The sequence below is a fragment of the Arvicola amphibius genome, chromosome X (genome assembly GCF_903992535.2).
Source record: "Arvicola amphibius chromosome X, mArvAmp1.2, whole genome shotgun sequence".
NCBI lineage: Eukaryota > Metazoa > Chordata > Mammalia > Rodentia > Cricetidae > Arvicola > Arvicola amphibius.
The window spans coordinates 128,780,341-128,797,058 of NC_052065.1; the positions used below are offsets into that span (position 1 = coordinate 128,780,341).

A 16,718-nucleotide genomic window follows, 5' to 3' on the forward strand; every position below is an offset into this window, starting at 1 on the left:
TATATAAAAGAAATATTTCAAGATTCATCACTTGTCTCAATAACATCTTTTAGTAAAGTATCTAATCCAGAACCAGAGACCACACTATTGTGAAATGCTATTCCAGTTATTTCAAATTCACAGTAGCTTTAGGTCTTTTTCTGATTTTTAGCTACATAATTTTTAACAAATATTTTATAGAGCAAGATATTTCTGTAATGTCCTTCATTATGAGTTTTGCTATGGTTTTCTGATTGTACTCATTATTCAGTTTTGATTGAAATATTATAGGAATAAAGTGATGCATAATGTTGATTCATCAGTATGAGATGTTGTTAAATATAGTCACTTAATTAAAATGGTATCTTCTCAGATTTTTTTTTACTATGCAGTAACTCCAATTTCTACTTCATGAGAAATAACATTTAGAAAGAGATATTAGGGGACTAAATATAAACTCAAACATTGGTGCTTGCTTTGGGAGCACATATACTAAAATTGGAGCAATACAGATAAGATAAGCATGGCCCCTGCTCAAGGATGACATGCAAATCCATGAAGCGTTCCATATTTTCATGATCTCACAACAATAAATCTCAAAAAAGGGGAAAACACAATATAACATCACCAGCAACAAAAACTAAAATAACAGCTACAACTAATCACGGGTCATTAATATCCCTTAATATAAATGGACTCAATTCACCTATAAAGAGACACAGGCTAACAGGTTGGATTAAAAACAGGATCCATCCTTCTGCTGCACACAAGAAACACATCTCAACCTCAAAGACAGACATTGCCTCAGATTAAAGGATTAGAAAAAAGTTTCCCAAAAATGGAAATAAGAAACAAGTTGGTGTAGCTATCCTAATATCTAACAAAATAGACTTCAAACTAAAATCAATCAAAAGAGACAAAGAAGGGCATTTGATATTAGTCACAGGAAAAATCCATCAAGAGGAATGCTGAGGACTTCTTAAAAACTTAAGTTTTACCATATAGAGGTAATAAGGTAACTGCGCTGTTATTATGGTAATTACGATAGTTCCTGCCTGAGTTCAGCATAGTTCAGCATGGCTGAACTGCTCCTGCTTCAGAGCCATTTGGTGCCGCTGAGCGTGCAGTTTCAGGCAGGAGCTGCGCTCAGCAGTCTAACCCAAGAATAAGCATGCAACACATAAACAATTTTCATCTGAGTTACAGTCAAAGCTGCATTGCAGAGCACTGTGCAGCCTGGAAACATCTCTGTGTACAGTGGCAGGAATCCGCCATGCTCTTCTGCCTGCCTAAGCCTGATCCCACAGTCTGTCCAGGCGCAGGCAGGGAGTGCTGAGCCATTGGCATGGTCTCAGAGTACTTTCTTCCCAATCCCGAGCAGGCACACAAACATCCAGTCCCATAAAAGCCATTGAAATGCTTTATAGCCAGAGTTCGCACAGGCGGCACAGCGCAGGAAACTGCCTTTTAAAACCAGGCAGGTTTTGTCCTCCCACGGCTGCTGAGTCAGGGAAATTTCTCTGCAACACGCCAGGAACAAACAGCAAATATCTGCATTAAACTCTGTTTGTGTGTGTGTGTGTGTGTGTGTGTGTGTGTGTGTGTGTGTGTGTGTTTAAAATTAAGCTCCCTCAGGTTTTAAATGATTCCAGTTTACCACTTTGGAGTGCCACTCTGTAGTGATGAGGCAGGCTGAGTTCCCGCCCGGCTCCCGCATGGCTAGCTTTACACGGACACTGACTGGCCCATTATCTGTAGCCTCTTATTGGCTAACTCTCACATCTTGACTAACCCCTTTCTAATAATGTGTGTAGCAACACAAGGTGGTAGCTTACTGGGAAGGTTCTTAACCTGCATCCATCTTGGAGAGGAGAGCTATGGCATCTGACTGAGGCATCTGCCTCACTGCCTTCTTCCCAGTATTCTGTTCTGTCTACTCCACCCACCTATGTTCTGACCTATCAGGCCAAGCAGTTACTTTATTAACCAAGAAAAGTAACACATACACAGGAGACCCTCCTCCATCACTAGGTAGCAAAACAAACCTCAACAGATGCAAAAAAAAGTTAAAATAACCCTGTTTCTTATCAGATCACCATGGCTTCAAATTAGAATTCATCAGAATCACAAATTCCAGAATGCCCACAAACACATGGAAATTAAACAATGCTCACACGAATCATCAATGGGTCATGTAAGAAATAAAGAGAGAAATTAAAGAATTCCTAAAATTCAATAAAAATGACTGTAGTGAATGAGCTGTGGGCCGGCTTCCCGCCGCCCGGCTAGCTTTACCTGAAATAACAACACACAAATTGTACTCTTTTAAACACTGCCTGGCCCATTATTTCTAGGCTCTTATTGTCTAATTCTCATATCTTGCTTTAACCCATTTCTAATAATTTATGTATGTATGCCTCTCCTCTCTGAGACAGTCGCCATGAAGCCAGAAATTTTGAAGGCAGTTCTGTGTCCTTCAGAATATCTCAGACTCTTTCATGAGTCAGGAACCCCAAAGAATCATCTCACATTTAGGCAAGTTCAGCAGTCCTCTCTGTGTGTGTTCTTTGTGTCTGGTTTATGCAACAGTCCAGGCAAGAGCAGTTTCTTGCCCAAATGGCTATCAAACTTTATAAGGAGCCTCTTTGATGCCCATTTTCTTGAAGTAGCTGGTGCTGCCAGGAGCAGACATGTCTCATTGTCATGAAAAGCCCTAAGTTATTAAAACATTTAAAATGTGATATTCTGTAGTCTTTGAAAGATATGGAGAATGTCTATTTAACTTAAATATATCTCTATATATCTAGAAAATCTAACTAACATAACTACAAGTTTTACTATTATTGATGACTATCCATTAACAACCTATATACATTACATTTTTAAATGAACTACACAATCACAATACATTAATCAGTATCAGAAATACACATACATATAAAATTGATCTTAAATTTAAATCACTAAAGCAAAATCCATATCAATGCAAATTATTCATCTCCATATCATATCCCCCTTTAAATGTAAAAGAACATTTATAAATAATATTTGGGAACATGGACGCAGTTATTTCTCTCCAAACTGCTTCCTGCTGAATGGGGATGTTGTTAATCAGATCTTTTATGATGTAACCTGTGTGCCAGGTTCATCTCAGTCATCAGTTGGGTGAAGTAATTTTCTGAAGGTCTTCACAGCAACCTTTCAGGAGGGTGTGCCTATCATACCATATTGGGATAGAAGCAACCCACAGGGTCTCATTTTCTGTAAAAACAAAAGAAGAATCTCTTTTCCAAAGTATCATATTCTTAGATCCAAATTCTGAAGTCAAGGTATTTTCAAAATATCTTTCTTGTATTAGTTCAGCAGCATTTATAAACAAAGATCTTTTAGCAGCTGTTGCTTCTTCCTCAGCATTCAAACAATTCAAAGAGAGCACAATAGCATACAGTATCAAGGTTCTCTGTGTGTTTTCCATCTTTGTGCGGCTTTGTTTTAACCTTTATTTCTTTTATTTTTACTTTTACTTTTTGAGACAGGTTCTCTGTATATCTTTGTCCTGGAATAACTCTTTAGACAGGCTGTCCTTGAACTCACAGAGATCCACTGTCTCAGCCTCGGATTAAAGGTGTGTGCTACAACACTTTGAACTCACAGAGATCTGCCTGTCTCTGCCTCCCAGGCATTGGGATTAAAGGCGTGCGCTACCACACCTTGAAGTCACAGAGGTCAATCCACCTCTGCCTCCCAAGTGTTGGGATTAAAGGTGTGTACCACCACAACAAACTACTTCCTTTTTTTCTTTCTTGCTCTCTCTCTTTTTTACCGTAAGAACTTTAACTTTTAGCCTGCATACATTTTTAACACACTGTAAATCATTTAGAAGTTTTCTTTGTTTTTGAATCTCTCTTTACTGTATCTCTCTCTCTCTCTTTTTCTGACCACATGAGCCTTTAAATTACCAAACAATATCGGAAGGACTGAAGCAATGACTTTGACAGCTGGATCCAGCCCATTCCTTAGCTTTCCAGCCTCAAGGCAGAGGTACCAGCTGTAGCCATGTTTATCACCACAACTCTGTGGCGGTTCAAGGTCCCTGCCAGCAAGCAAGCTGCAGCATTCTGCTCACAGACCACACTCTGTCAGACTGCCTGCCTGAGTCAGAGTTTGCCCTGGCAGGACAGCCCAGAAAGCCGGCATTTTAAAACAGCACAGCTTTTTTCCTGCTACAGCTGAAAACCAAAAAACACACGTTCAGCTTTTCATCAACACCATTTAAGTGTTTTGTGGCAGGACCTCTTAAAAGAGCTGCACAGTTTTGCAGCTAAAGCTGAGTCAGGAAGCCTCTCTTAGATGAGAGTGCTTGCTAGTCTCTAGCAAGCAGAGCAGACCCGAGAAATAGCTGCTATCAAGAAAACATGCTTTACTCTATTCTTTCCTAGGCTTTCTCAGGCTTTCTGTGGATTCAGTTATCCAGGTGGGCACCATTCTGTAGTGAATGAGCTGTGGGCCGACTTCCCTCCACCTGGCTCCTGGCCGCCCAGCTAGCTTTACCTGAAATAACAACACACAAATTGTATTCTTTTAAACACTGCCTGGCCCATTATTTCTAGGCCCTTATTGTCTAATTCTCACATCTTGCTTTAACCCATTTCTAATAATTTATGTAGCACCACGAGCGGTGTCTTACCGGGAAATATTCAGCATGTCTGACCTGGCGGCTGGCTCCATTGCATCTCTCTCTCCCTGAGGAGAGGCACAGCAGTCTGCCCCAGAGAGGAGAAGTGGGGCAATTGTCTGAGCCATCTACCTCACTTCCTTTTTCCTGTTCTGTCTACTCCACCTATCTAAATCTTGCCCTTATCAAAAACCCAAGGCAGTTTATTAGCCAATGAGAATCCTCCATCAAATGACCATACAACATACCCAAATTTATGGGACACAATGTAAGCAGTGTTAAGAGGAATGTTGATAGCACTAAATGTCTATATAAAGAAAAATCCCACACTAGTGAATTAACAGAACAGTTGAAAACTTTAGAACAAAAACAAGCAAAATGATCCAGGAAAACTAGACAGCAGGAAATCATCAAACTGAAACCTAAAATCAAAAAAATAGAAACAAAGAAAGCTATACAAAGAAGCAATGAGAAAAAGAGGTGGTTCTTTGGAAAAAGCAACAAAATAGACAAACTTTTATCCCAACTAACCAAAAGGTAGAGAGAGAATATCAATATTAAGAAAATTAGAAATGAAAAGGGGGACACAACAACAGAGACCAAGGAAATTCGGAGAATCATCAGGCCATATTACATAATCTGTACTCCACAAAATTGGAAAAGTTAAAAGAAATGGAAAATTTTCTGGATAAATATCCCTTACAAAATTAAATCAAGACCAGATAGACAAATTACTTAGATCTATAACTTCTAAAGAAATAGAAACAGTCATCAAAAGTCTCCCAACCAAAAAAAAAGCCAGGACCAGATGGTTTCAGCTCAGAATTCTACAAGATTTTCAAAGAATAAATAATACCAATGCTCCTCAAATTGTTCTATGCAATGGAAACAGAATGAACATTACCAAACACTTTTTATGAGGCTACAATTACCCTGTTACCCAAACCACAGAAAGACATTACTAAGAAAGAGAAATAGAGACCAATTTCACTCATGAACATTGATACAAAAATACTCAATAAAATACTGGCAAATTGGATCCAAGAACACATCAGAAAAATCATCCACCATGATCAAGTCAGCTTCATCCCAGAGATGCAGGGATGGTTCAACATACAAAAATCTGTCAATGTAATCCACCATATAAACAAGCTGAAAAATAAAAACCATATGATCATCTTATTAGATGCTGAAAAAGCCTTCAAAAAAACAATATCCCTTCATGATAAAGGTCTTGGAGGAAGTGGGGATACAAGGAACATACCTAAACATAATAAAGGCAATATACAGGAAGCCAATTGCCAACATCAAACTAAATGAAGAGAAACTCACAGCTATCCCACCGAAATCAGGAACAAGACAAGGTTGCCCATACTCTCTATATCTATTCAATATAGCTCTTGAAGTCCTAGCTAGAGCAATAAAACACCAAAAGCAGATCAAACTCTTACAATTTGCTGATGATATGATAATTTGCATAAGCAACCCCAGAAATTCTTCCAAGGAACTTCTACAACTCATAAACATTTTCAGTAATGTGGCAGGATACAAGATTAACTCAAAAAAATCAGTAGCCCTCCTTTACACAGATAATAAATGGGCTGAGAAAGAAACTGAAGAAACGTCACCCTTCACAATAGCCATAAAGGGCACAAAATATCTTGGAGTAACTCTAAGCAAACAAGTGGAAGACATGTATGATAAGCACTTTAAATCTTTTAAAAAATAAATTGAAGAAGATTCCAGAAAATGGAAAACGCTATACTTGTGGGTAGGTAAAAGTATCATAGTAAAAATGACAATCTTATCAAAAGCAATCTGAAGATTCAATGCAATGCCCATCAAAATCTCAGAAAAAAAATTTCACAGACTTTGAAAGAACAATACTCAATTTTATGTGGAAAAGCAAAAAACCCAGGATAGCTAAAACAATCCTGTACAATAAACGAACTTCTAGAGGCATCACAGTACCTGACTTCAAACTCTAATACAGAGCTACAGTACTGAAAACAGCTTTTAGTATCTTATTGCTCTAGCCTCAAGAACTATATTGACCAGATTAGGAGAGAGTGAACAAACAACTTTGCCTTGTTCCTGATTTCAGTAGAATTGTTGGGAGTTTCTATCCATTTAGTTTGATGTTGGCAATTGGCTTCCTGTATATTGCCTTTATTATGTTTAGGTATGTTCCTTGTATCTCTACTCTCTCCAAGAACTTTATCATAAAGGGATATTGTTTTTTGTTTAAAGCTTTTTCAGCATCTAATAAGATGATCATGTGGATTTTATTTTTCAGCTTGTTTATATGGTGGATTACATTGACAGATTTTTGTATGTTGAACCATCCCTGCATCTCTGGGATGAAGCTGACTTGATCATGGTGGATGATTTTTCTGATGTGTTCTTGGATCCAATTTGCCAGTATTTTATTGAGTATTTTTGTATCAATGTTCATGAGTGAAATTGGTCTCTATTTCTCTTTCTTAGTAATGTCTTTTTGTGGTTTGGGTATCAGGGTAATTGTAGCCTCATAACAAGTGTTTGGCAATGTTCATTCTGTTTCCATTGCATAGAACAATTTGAGGAGCATTGGTATTAGTTATTCTTTGAAAATCTTGTAGAATTCTGAGCTGAAACCATCTGGTCCTGGGCTTTTTTTGGTTGGGAGACTTTTGATGACCGTTTCTATTTCTTTAGAAGTTATAGATCTAAGTAATTTGTCTATCTAGTCTTGATTTAATTTTAGTAAGTGACATTTATACAAAAGTTGTCCATGTCCTTTAAAATTTCCAATTTTGTGGAGTACAGGTTTTTGAAATATAACCCAATGAGTCTCTGGATTTTCCTCCATGTCTGTTGTTATGTCCCCCCTTTTATTTCTGATTTTGTTAATTTGGATATTCTCTCTACCTTTTGTTAATTGGGATAAAGGTTTGTCTATTTTGTTAATTTTCTTAAATACCCAACTCTTTGTCTCATTGATTCATTGTATTATTTTCTTTGTTTCTATTTATTGATTTCAGCTTTCAATTTGATGATTTCCTGCTGTCTAGCTTTCCTGGATAAGTTTGTTTCTTTTTGTTCTAAAGTTTTCAACTGTTCTGTTAATTAACTAGTGTGGGATTTTTCTAGCTTCTTTATGTAGGAATTTAGTGCTATGAACTTTTGTCTTAACACTGCTTACATTGTGTCCCATAAATTTGGGTATGTTGTATGGTCATTTTCATTGAATTTTAGGAATTCTTTAATTTCTCCCTTTATTTCTTCCATGACCCACTGATGATTCAGGTTAGTATTGTTTAATATCCATGTGTTTGTGGGTTTTCTAGAATTAGTATTGTTGTTGACTTCTAGTTTTAAACCATAGTGATATGATAAGGTACATTGGGTTATTCCAATTTTTTTTATTTGTTGAGGGTTTTTTTTTTTTTTGTTACCAAGTGTGTGGTCAATTTTTAAGAAGTTTCCATGACATGCTGAGAAGAATTTTTATTCTTTTCTGTTTGGATGGAATATTCCATAGATATCTGTTAAGTCTGTTTGTCATTACATCTGTTAGTTCTCTTATTTCTCTGTTCATTTTTTGTCTGATTGACCTGCCTAATGGTGAGAGGGGAGTGTTGAAGTCTCCCACTATTAGTATGTGGGGATTAATCCATGATTTAAGCTATAGAAGTGTTTCTTTTACATATGAGGGTGCCCTTGTATTTGGGGCATACATATTCTGTATTAAGATTTCCTCTTGATGAATTTTTCCTGTGACTAATATGAAATGACCTTCACTTTCTCTTTTGACTGATTTTAGCTTGAAGTCTATTTTCTTAGATATTAGGATAGGTAAACCCACTTGTTTCTTAGGTCCATTTGATTGGAATATTTTTTCCCAACCCTTTACTCTGAGATGATGTTTGTCTTTGAGGTTGAGATGTGTTTCTTGTATGCAGAAGAAGGATGGATTCTGTTTTTGTATATAATCTATTAGCCTGTGCCTTTTTATAGGTGAGTTTAGTCCATTTATATTAAGGGTTATTAACGACCAGCGATTGCAATCTCCTGATAATTTAGTTTTCATTGTTGGTGAAGTTAATTTGTGCATTTTCCCTTCTTTGGGATTTGCTTTTATGAGACCATCAACTGTCTATGGTTTTTTAAAAATATTTATTTATTTATTATGGATACAATATTCTGTCTGTGTATATGCCTGCTGGCCAGAAGAGGGCACCAGACCTCATTACAGATGGTTGTGAGCCACCATGTGGTTGCTGGGAATTGAACTCAGGACCTTTGGAAGAGCAGGCAATGCTCTTGACCTCTGAGCCATCTCTCCAGCCCCCAACTGTCTATGTTTTTGTTGGTGTACCCAACTTCCTTGGGTTGGAGTTTTCCTTCTAGTATTTTGTGTAGGACTGGGCTTGTGGCTAGGTATTGGTGATACATAGTTTTGTCATGGAATACCTTATTTTGTCCTTTTATGGTGATTGAAAGTTTTGCTGGGTATAGTAGTCTGGGCTGGCATCCATGGTCTCTTAATGTCTGCATAACACTTGACCACAGTCTTCTGGCTTACATTGTCTCCAATGAGAAGTCAGGTGTAATTCTGATAGGTCTGCCTTTATATGTTACTTGGTCTTTTTCCTTTGCAGCTCTTAATATTCTTTCTTTGATCTGTATGTTTAGTGTTTTGATTATTATGTGGCAAGAGGACTTTTCTTTTGGATCCAGTATATTTGGTGTTTTGTAACCTTCTTGTATCATCATGGGCACATCTTTCTTTAGGTTGGAAAAGTTTTCTTCTATGATTTTGTTAAATATATTTTCTGTGCTTTTGAGTTGAACTTCTTCTATACCTATTATTCTTATATTTGGCCTTTTCATGGTGTCCCATATTTCCTGGATATTTTGGGTTAAGCTTTTGTTAGATTTAATGTTTTCTTTAATTGATGAGTCTATTTCTCTATTGCATCTTCAGTGCTTGATATTCTCTCTTTCATCTCTTGTATTCGGCTGTTCATGCTTGCGTTTGTGGTTCCTGATCATTTTCTCATGATTTCTGTTTCTTTGATTCCCTCAGATTGTGTTTTCTTTATTGTCTCTATTTCAGTTTTCAAATCCTGAATACTTACTTTCATATATTTGATTTCTTTTTCTTAGTTTTCTTAAGTGATTTGCTGATGTCTTCCAATTTTTTGTTTGTCTTTTCCTCCATTTCGTTAAGGGAATTTCTCATTTCCTCTTTAAGAGTTTCAAACATTCTCTTGAAGTTATTTTTAGGTCATTCTCTTCTGCTTCATCCACATTTGGTTGCTCAGGTCTTGCTGTTGTAGGGTCTTTGTTTTACTGGTGGTGTGTTGCTTTTTGTGGTATTACATGTATTCTTACCTTTTCTATTCATCTTCTCCTCTAATAGGTGTGGTTGTGGCTGTCTGAGATTCTGTTGAATAATCTTCTAGGTGTCAGTGAATCCAAAGCTCAGATGGCTGCTCCTCCTGGTACAGTCAGTGCCACAGTTCTAGTTACCCCATTGGTTACTCTGTGTTCCTGGTGATAGCTCAGTGCTCCTTTGCTTTGCTTTGTTCCCTTGGAGATTGCTGTCTCAGGCCCACTTTGGCCTAGGTTGCCAGCTTTGCACTGTTTCTGTAAATCCTGGTCTGGATCCCCTCCCATTGAAGTCCCTGGCTTGGAGTTGGTCCTGCAAAGGTTTCTGTCTCCAGTCTACTGCTTCGGAGTTTCCAGGCTTGGGTGTGCCCCGAACCGCAGAGGACCTGGCTCAGGCTTACACCTTCAGAGGTTCCAAACTCACACTTGGACCTGCAGAGGTTCCAGGTTCCTGCCTATTCCCTTTGACGTCCCAGACCAATGCCCGGGCCCACAGAGGTCCTGGCTCAGGCCTTTTCCCTCTGAGGTCCCAGACTCATGCTGGTCCTGCTGAAATATCTGGTTCCTGCCTATTCCCTCATAGGTCCCAGATTCACTCACTCCCAGACTGGCAGAGGTCCTGGCTTAGGTCTAATTTCTGGGACGTCCTAGACCCACAGCAGACCTGGCTTAGACCTACTCCCTTGAAGGTCCTAGATTCACATCTGGACTCTCAGTGCTCTCTGGCTCAGGCTCACTGGCTCAGTGGTTACTCCCCTGTGCCTGTTCTCATAAAAGTTGCTGACTCTGGATCTGGTCGCTGGTCAGTCCTGATCCACCAGAAATAATCTATTTTCATTAGAAATAAAAGAATAGAATTTCTTATAGCTCAGCTCCAATTTCTCTTCTACATTATTAATATTTCAGTGAAGGGTACTATACTAATCAGATGATAGAAAATGCTTTGAATATACAGACATTAACAAAAAGTGGTAAGATTTTATAGCCTTTTTCTGCAAGTGGGGGTAAAAGTCTATCATAACAATTGGGACAACTTAGAACAGTGCATTTGGTTGTTAACGTTGTCTAGAAGAATTATATGTAAGTTAGAAAATGAAAAACAAGGAAAATTTTTGAAGAGTTATGTCGATAGATTTTTCTATAATATACAAAGTAGAAAGAGAAAAGAAAAGAAGGACAATGGTGACTAAAATGAGGAGGAAGATTTGTATTGTCACCAAAGAGTATGCTCTTAGCAGAAGAAGGTGTTAATAATTAATTGAACAAGTTGGTCTGTTTTGTGCCTATAATTCAGAATTCTTCCCCAGGTACTTCTGTCATTACCTAGTAAGCTCACGAATAAGGAAAGTTTCAAATGAGTTTGAGAATGGAAGTACAAAAACAGCAATTGATATCACAAATAAGCTCAGAAACACTCACCAAAGCCAGCATGACCATGGCAATTCTTGGTGTCAATACTGTTAATAATATAAATCAATACTGAATAATTTATCAGGGTCAGCCACCTGGTATAAGTTGGTATATTTGAATTGCATATGCACCATAGACAAGCTAATGCTTTGTTCTTACTCTTAAATTCTGAAATAGACAAGTTACTCTTCAATTATGTTTGGTGAAGTCTATGATTCTGCCAATCCTACCATCACTGGAACTAATAAAATATTTTCATTCTTAAGTTTCACTTATATTGAACTAATGCAATTTTGTACACATACAGGATAAATTAATTCCAAAAATTACCACAACTTTGTTGTATACCAAGCATATTTTTGATGCATAATTTGATTCCTTGTCACAGAACATGGTACTATCAGTCAAAAATGACTGAAGTTGGGTCAATCAGATTTGGTTTTCCAGAAAGCAGTTTTTGATGAATCTGAAACTACAACATGTATTCAAACAATCATGTCATGCTCTGAAATGCTGAAATATTGATTTTTTAAAAAAAATAAAATTGCTATAGAGTGAAACATGTGAAAAAGAGACACAACAGGTAACTTTTGAGGAATGCAGATAAGAAGCAAAAGATAAAAATGCCCATGGTGTTTTCTACACTTGGGCTTATACCCAAAGGATGCACACTCATACCACAAGGATATTTGCTCAACTATGTACATAGCATCAATATTTGTAATAGCCATATCCTGGAAACAACTTATATGTCCCTCAGCTGAAGAATGGATAAAGAAAATGTGGTACATTTACACAATGAAGTACGGTTTTTAAAAAAAAAGCAATGACATCTTGAAATTTGCAGGCAAATGGATGGAACTAGAAAAAAAAAACATCCTGAGTGAGGCAATGCCAAACCCAGAAAGACAAACACAGAATGTACTCACTAATAAGTGTATATTAGATGCAAAGCAAAGGATACCCAGCCTAAAATCTATGACCACAGAGAAGCTAGGTAACAAGAACCCTAAGAGAGACATACATGGATCTCCCTGGGAATGTGAAATGGACAAAAACTCCTGAAAAAATTGAGAAGGAAGGGAGGGCAGAAGGGGCAGGAGAGAGGATAAAGGAAGGGGGAGGAGAACATGAGGGAACTAGATGGATGTGATGTGTGTAGGACAGAGAGGGAGAGCAAGGAAAAAGATATCTTGATTGAGATAACCATTATGGAACTAGCAAGAAACCTATCACTAGGGAAATTTGTAGGAATCCACAAGGATTATGCCAGCTAAGACCCTAAGCAATAGTGGAGAAGGTACCTGAACTGGCCTTGTCCTGTAATCAGATTGATGACTACCTTAATTGTTGTCATAGAAACTTCATTCATCAACTGATGGAAGCAGATAAAGAAATCCACAGCTACCAGTGGATTGAACTCCTGGAGTCCAGTTGAAGAGAGAGCAGGATGAGTGATAATATGGGTAAAGGGGTCAAGACCATAAGGGGAGTATCCATAAAAACACCTGACATGATCTATTGGGGATTCACTGACTCCAGACAGACAGTTGGGGAATCTGAATACAACCAAACTAGGCCCTCTGTGTATGGGTGAAAGTTGTGTGGCTGGTGCAGTCTGTGGGGCCACTGGCAGTAGGACCAGCATTTATTCCTAGTTCTTGAATTGACTTTTAAGAGCCCATTCTCCTTGGAGGGATACCATGCTCAGCCTAGATAAAATAGGAAGGGCCTTGGTGCTTGCTCAAAGTGCCAGACTTTGTTGGTTCTCCATGGGAAGTCTTACCCTCTCTGAGGAATGGATGAAGGTGGGGTGGGGGGAGGTGGGGGGAGCATGACAGCAGAGCAGAGGCATTATAGCAGAAACAGCAGGATGAGAGTTCACATCCCAAGCAAGCAAGAGGCCAAAAGAAGGCATACTGGGAAAGGCTTGAGTCTTTTGAAACATCAAAACTGGCTCTATTGATACACCTACAACAAGGTTACATTTCCTAATCCTCATACTAACTGGGGACCAAGTAATCAAATAAATGGGTCTATGTGGGGTTTTCTGAAAACCACATTTGCTGATTCACATTGCTTTGTTTGCTTTATTTTGTTGCACAGAATTTACACTTAAACTAGAGCTACATGAAAGCAAGTTATCTACCATCAAATTGAATGCCTAGTTCAGTGTTTTCTAGTTTTTCAAATGCTGTTTTATTTTATTTTATTTTTATGAGACAGGACGACATTGGACTTTATCAGTTCCCAGCACCTACATGGTGGGTCACAACTGTCTCTATCTCCAGTTTCAGTGGATCCAATGATCTCTTCTGATTCTGAGGGCACCAGGCATGCACATAGTACACATACATATAGACAAAACACTTATACTAATAAATAAATAAATACACACACACACACACACACACACACACACTCACACAGAATTCTCCTGAGTAGTTGAGATTTGAGATTACGGGCCTGAACCAAGAGCTCTCTCTGAAGATTTTAAATTAAATTATATTTCTTTTCTTAAATAAGAAATAGATTTATTTTGATGATCAATCTCTTCTCTCTTCAGAACAGTCACCCATACTTTCCAAAGAAGAATGAGACAGGTTTTATATTTTATATTATGGCAGCATTTTGCTATGGCATTAATGCTTTATGTCTGTTATTGTTACTCATTTTTGCTGTTGTTACTTTGTTTTGTTTTTACTATTTTATCCTTGAGAATAAACATCATAGCTTTCAGATTTGCTTCATAACATTTGCTCCATAAAGAAGAAAGAGGTAATTCTAGAGATGTTTATGACAGTAATTGGAAAAACAGGGTAAGTGAGCTTGGTTCTAATATATCAATAGATGTTTGTCAAAAGGTAATATGTTTTGCTATATTATTGAAGGAGACTAACTTCTTTTTTATTATCCTTTCAGACTTTCTATTAAGTTGGGTACCCCAATGTCTGACTTCTGTGGATGTTAGTATAAAGCAAAGCAGACAAAACATATGTTCACTTATGTATAGCATTTCAATTTCTCATGGCTATTACGATCTACTATAACTGAAAAGAATACATGAGTAGAGTGTGAAATTACTTAAACTTTCAAAGAATTTTTTAAAAAAAATGCATAGAAGGAAATATCTGAGCATATCCTCCTAAGACATGTACACAATGTCTTGACATCCTGATCAATGATAAATGATATTTCACTCACAAGCAAGATAGTAAATGATGTCTAAATGACCCATGGACCATAATATAGCCCCTCAAGGAATCTTGCTGACTTATCTCAGTATTCTTCTTAAACACATTTGGTCTTTGCTGTGGACCTCACTAATTGGATGGTTATTTAAAAAGACTAATCTAGGAGCTTGTAGTTGTTTCATTTTCCACAAGCAGTTTTATCTAACTTTTGAATTCTTGAATAAATAGCCAAGTTTGAACAACTTTCCCAAGCAAAATTCTATATTTCAGGTTATATCATTTAACTTTTTTCTGTGTTATTTGAACACATGGAAAAATATTCAAATGTCACCTCAGAGAAAAAAGTCACAACTTTATAGAAAATATTTTATATACATTGCCATTGATACCTACTTTAGTGTTATTATATTGGTAAAAATGCCATGTATATGAAAATCAAAAAGTCACCAGGCTTACAAAATTTCAAACAAGATTTTTTAATCAAATGAAGGAAATATATTGAAGGCTTTATGCATGCTATATACATTATATAGAGATCTAGCTGCATAATGATACTACCACAAACCATCCTTCATAGTGTTTTTTTAATCTGAAGAGTTTTTCTCATTATACCTACTCTTGTAAAGTATCAAATCTACTGTTCTTTTTTAAATTAAACTTCAGAATTTGATATTCTTGAAGTTGGAAATTAGGGACACTTTTAATGCCAGGTGGACATAAATGTATTTTAACATTTACCTTCACGACAGATGTGACAATGCTGGCCATATATCTACATCCACTTCATTTGTTCAAGTAGTGTGTAAAAGGGATGGAGATGAGACAAAGTTCTGGAGTCACTGTAATCACCATTATGGCCTGTAGTTATCACTTTCATCCAGAAAATGACTGGTCTTTTTATTCTCAATTAGACTGTAGTAGATTGTAGACTGACATATTTGAACAAAAATGTAATATCAGAAGTACCTCCCTGCAAAGCAGTACATCTCTTCACTGAGGTAGAAGATCATTTGCTGTGTAGATCAATTCTGCCTTAATGTACTCTCTCCAAAAGCATTCAACAAGTCATGGTCATTGAGTTTCAGTAATATTTGTTGTTTTCTGGGCAGGCTAAAAGAAAAAGAAGGTAGACAAACAGATAACCACAACTATAGTGAACACTTTTATCCATAAAGACTACATTCTGAAAATAAATTAGGTCCTTAAAACTACAGATAGTAGCAAATTCTATGTATATATGTGCTAGTTGGTTAGTTGTTTGGTTTTGTTTTTCAGACTAGACATAATTTAAAATTATCTGGGAAGAAGAAACATCAACTAAGGAATCGTCTCTACCATATTGTCCTGTGAGGCATTTTCATGTTTAATGATTAACATATGAGGGCCCAGTTCACTGTGGGAGGTATCATCCATGGGTAAATCCTTTTCTTTGGCATATTTGAATTGCTGGCATCATTATTCTTGTATTTTTAACTAATACTAAATAAAAGAAGTGGTACGAATACATCAACACTGTGATATGATGACAACCAGTCAACTGAGAAAGATACTGAATTAGCAATATTTGAGCATTTTATGAAATGTGTATATGCTGAGAGGGGATGATAGCCCTTCCAGGTGGGATGGCTATTGATGACACATGATTCCATAAACTACATAAACAGTATATTATTCAAGCCATATGAATTGTTTATTTCTATAATTTTCAATTTAATTTTTTGGAACACATTATTAAGTAATTAATACTTAATTGGAATGAAACAAATGAAACTGATTAAAGGTGGGTTACTGAACAATGTTCAAAATACACAGCATATATTGGGATGTTAAAAGGTAGTACCTTAATCCTGAGTTGGGTGTGGGAAGATTGCCTTTACATATTATTACAGATGCTAAAGATCAACCAGATAACTTAAATAAATCTAGTGGTTATTTCACATTTACCATACTTTAATTAAGAACCTTTCTATGTCAGGTATTTTACTAGGAAACAATTACATATGTGTTGGGGTGGATATGATCAAAATACATTATATACATGCATAAAATTCCCAAAGTGTAAGCAAGCAATGTTAAAATATGCA

General features: G+C 36.9%; 1 non-coding gene across 1 annotated transcript; it reads left to right on the plus strand.

The window, feature by feature from the left end:
- The first annotated feature begins 447 nt into the window (after positions 1 to 447).
- LOC119805687 lies at positions 448 to 554 on the plus strand. The gene has a single exon (XR_005283985.1). It is a non-coding gene; the product is annotated as a U6 spliceosomal RNA (small nuclear RNA).
- The last annotated feature ends 16,164 nt before the right edge of the window (positions 555 to 16,718 follow it).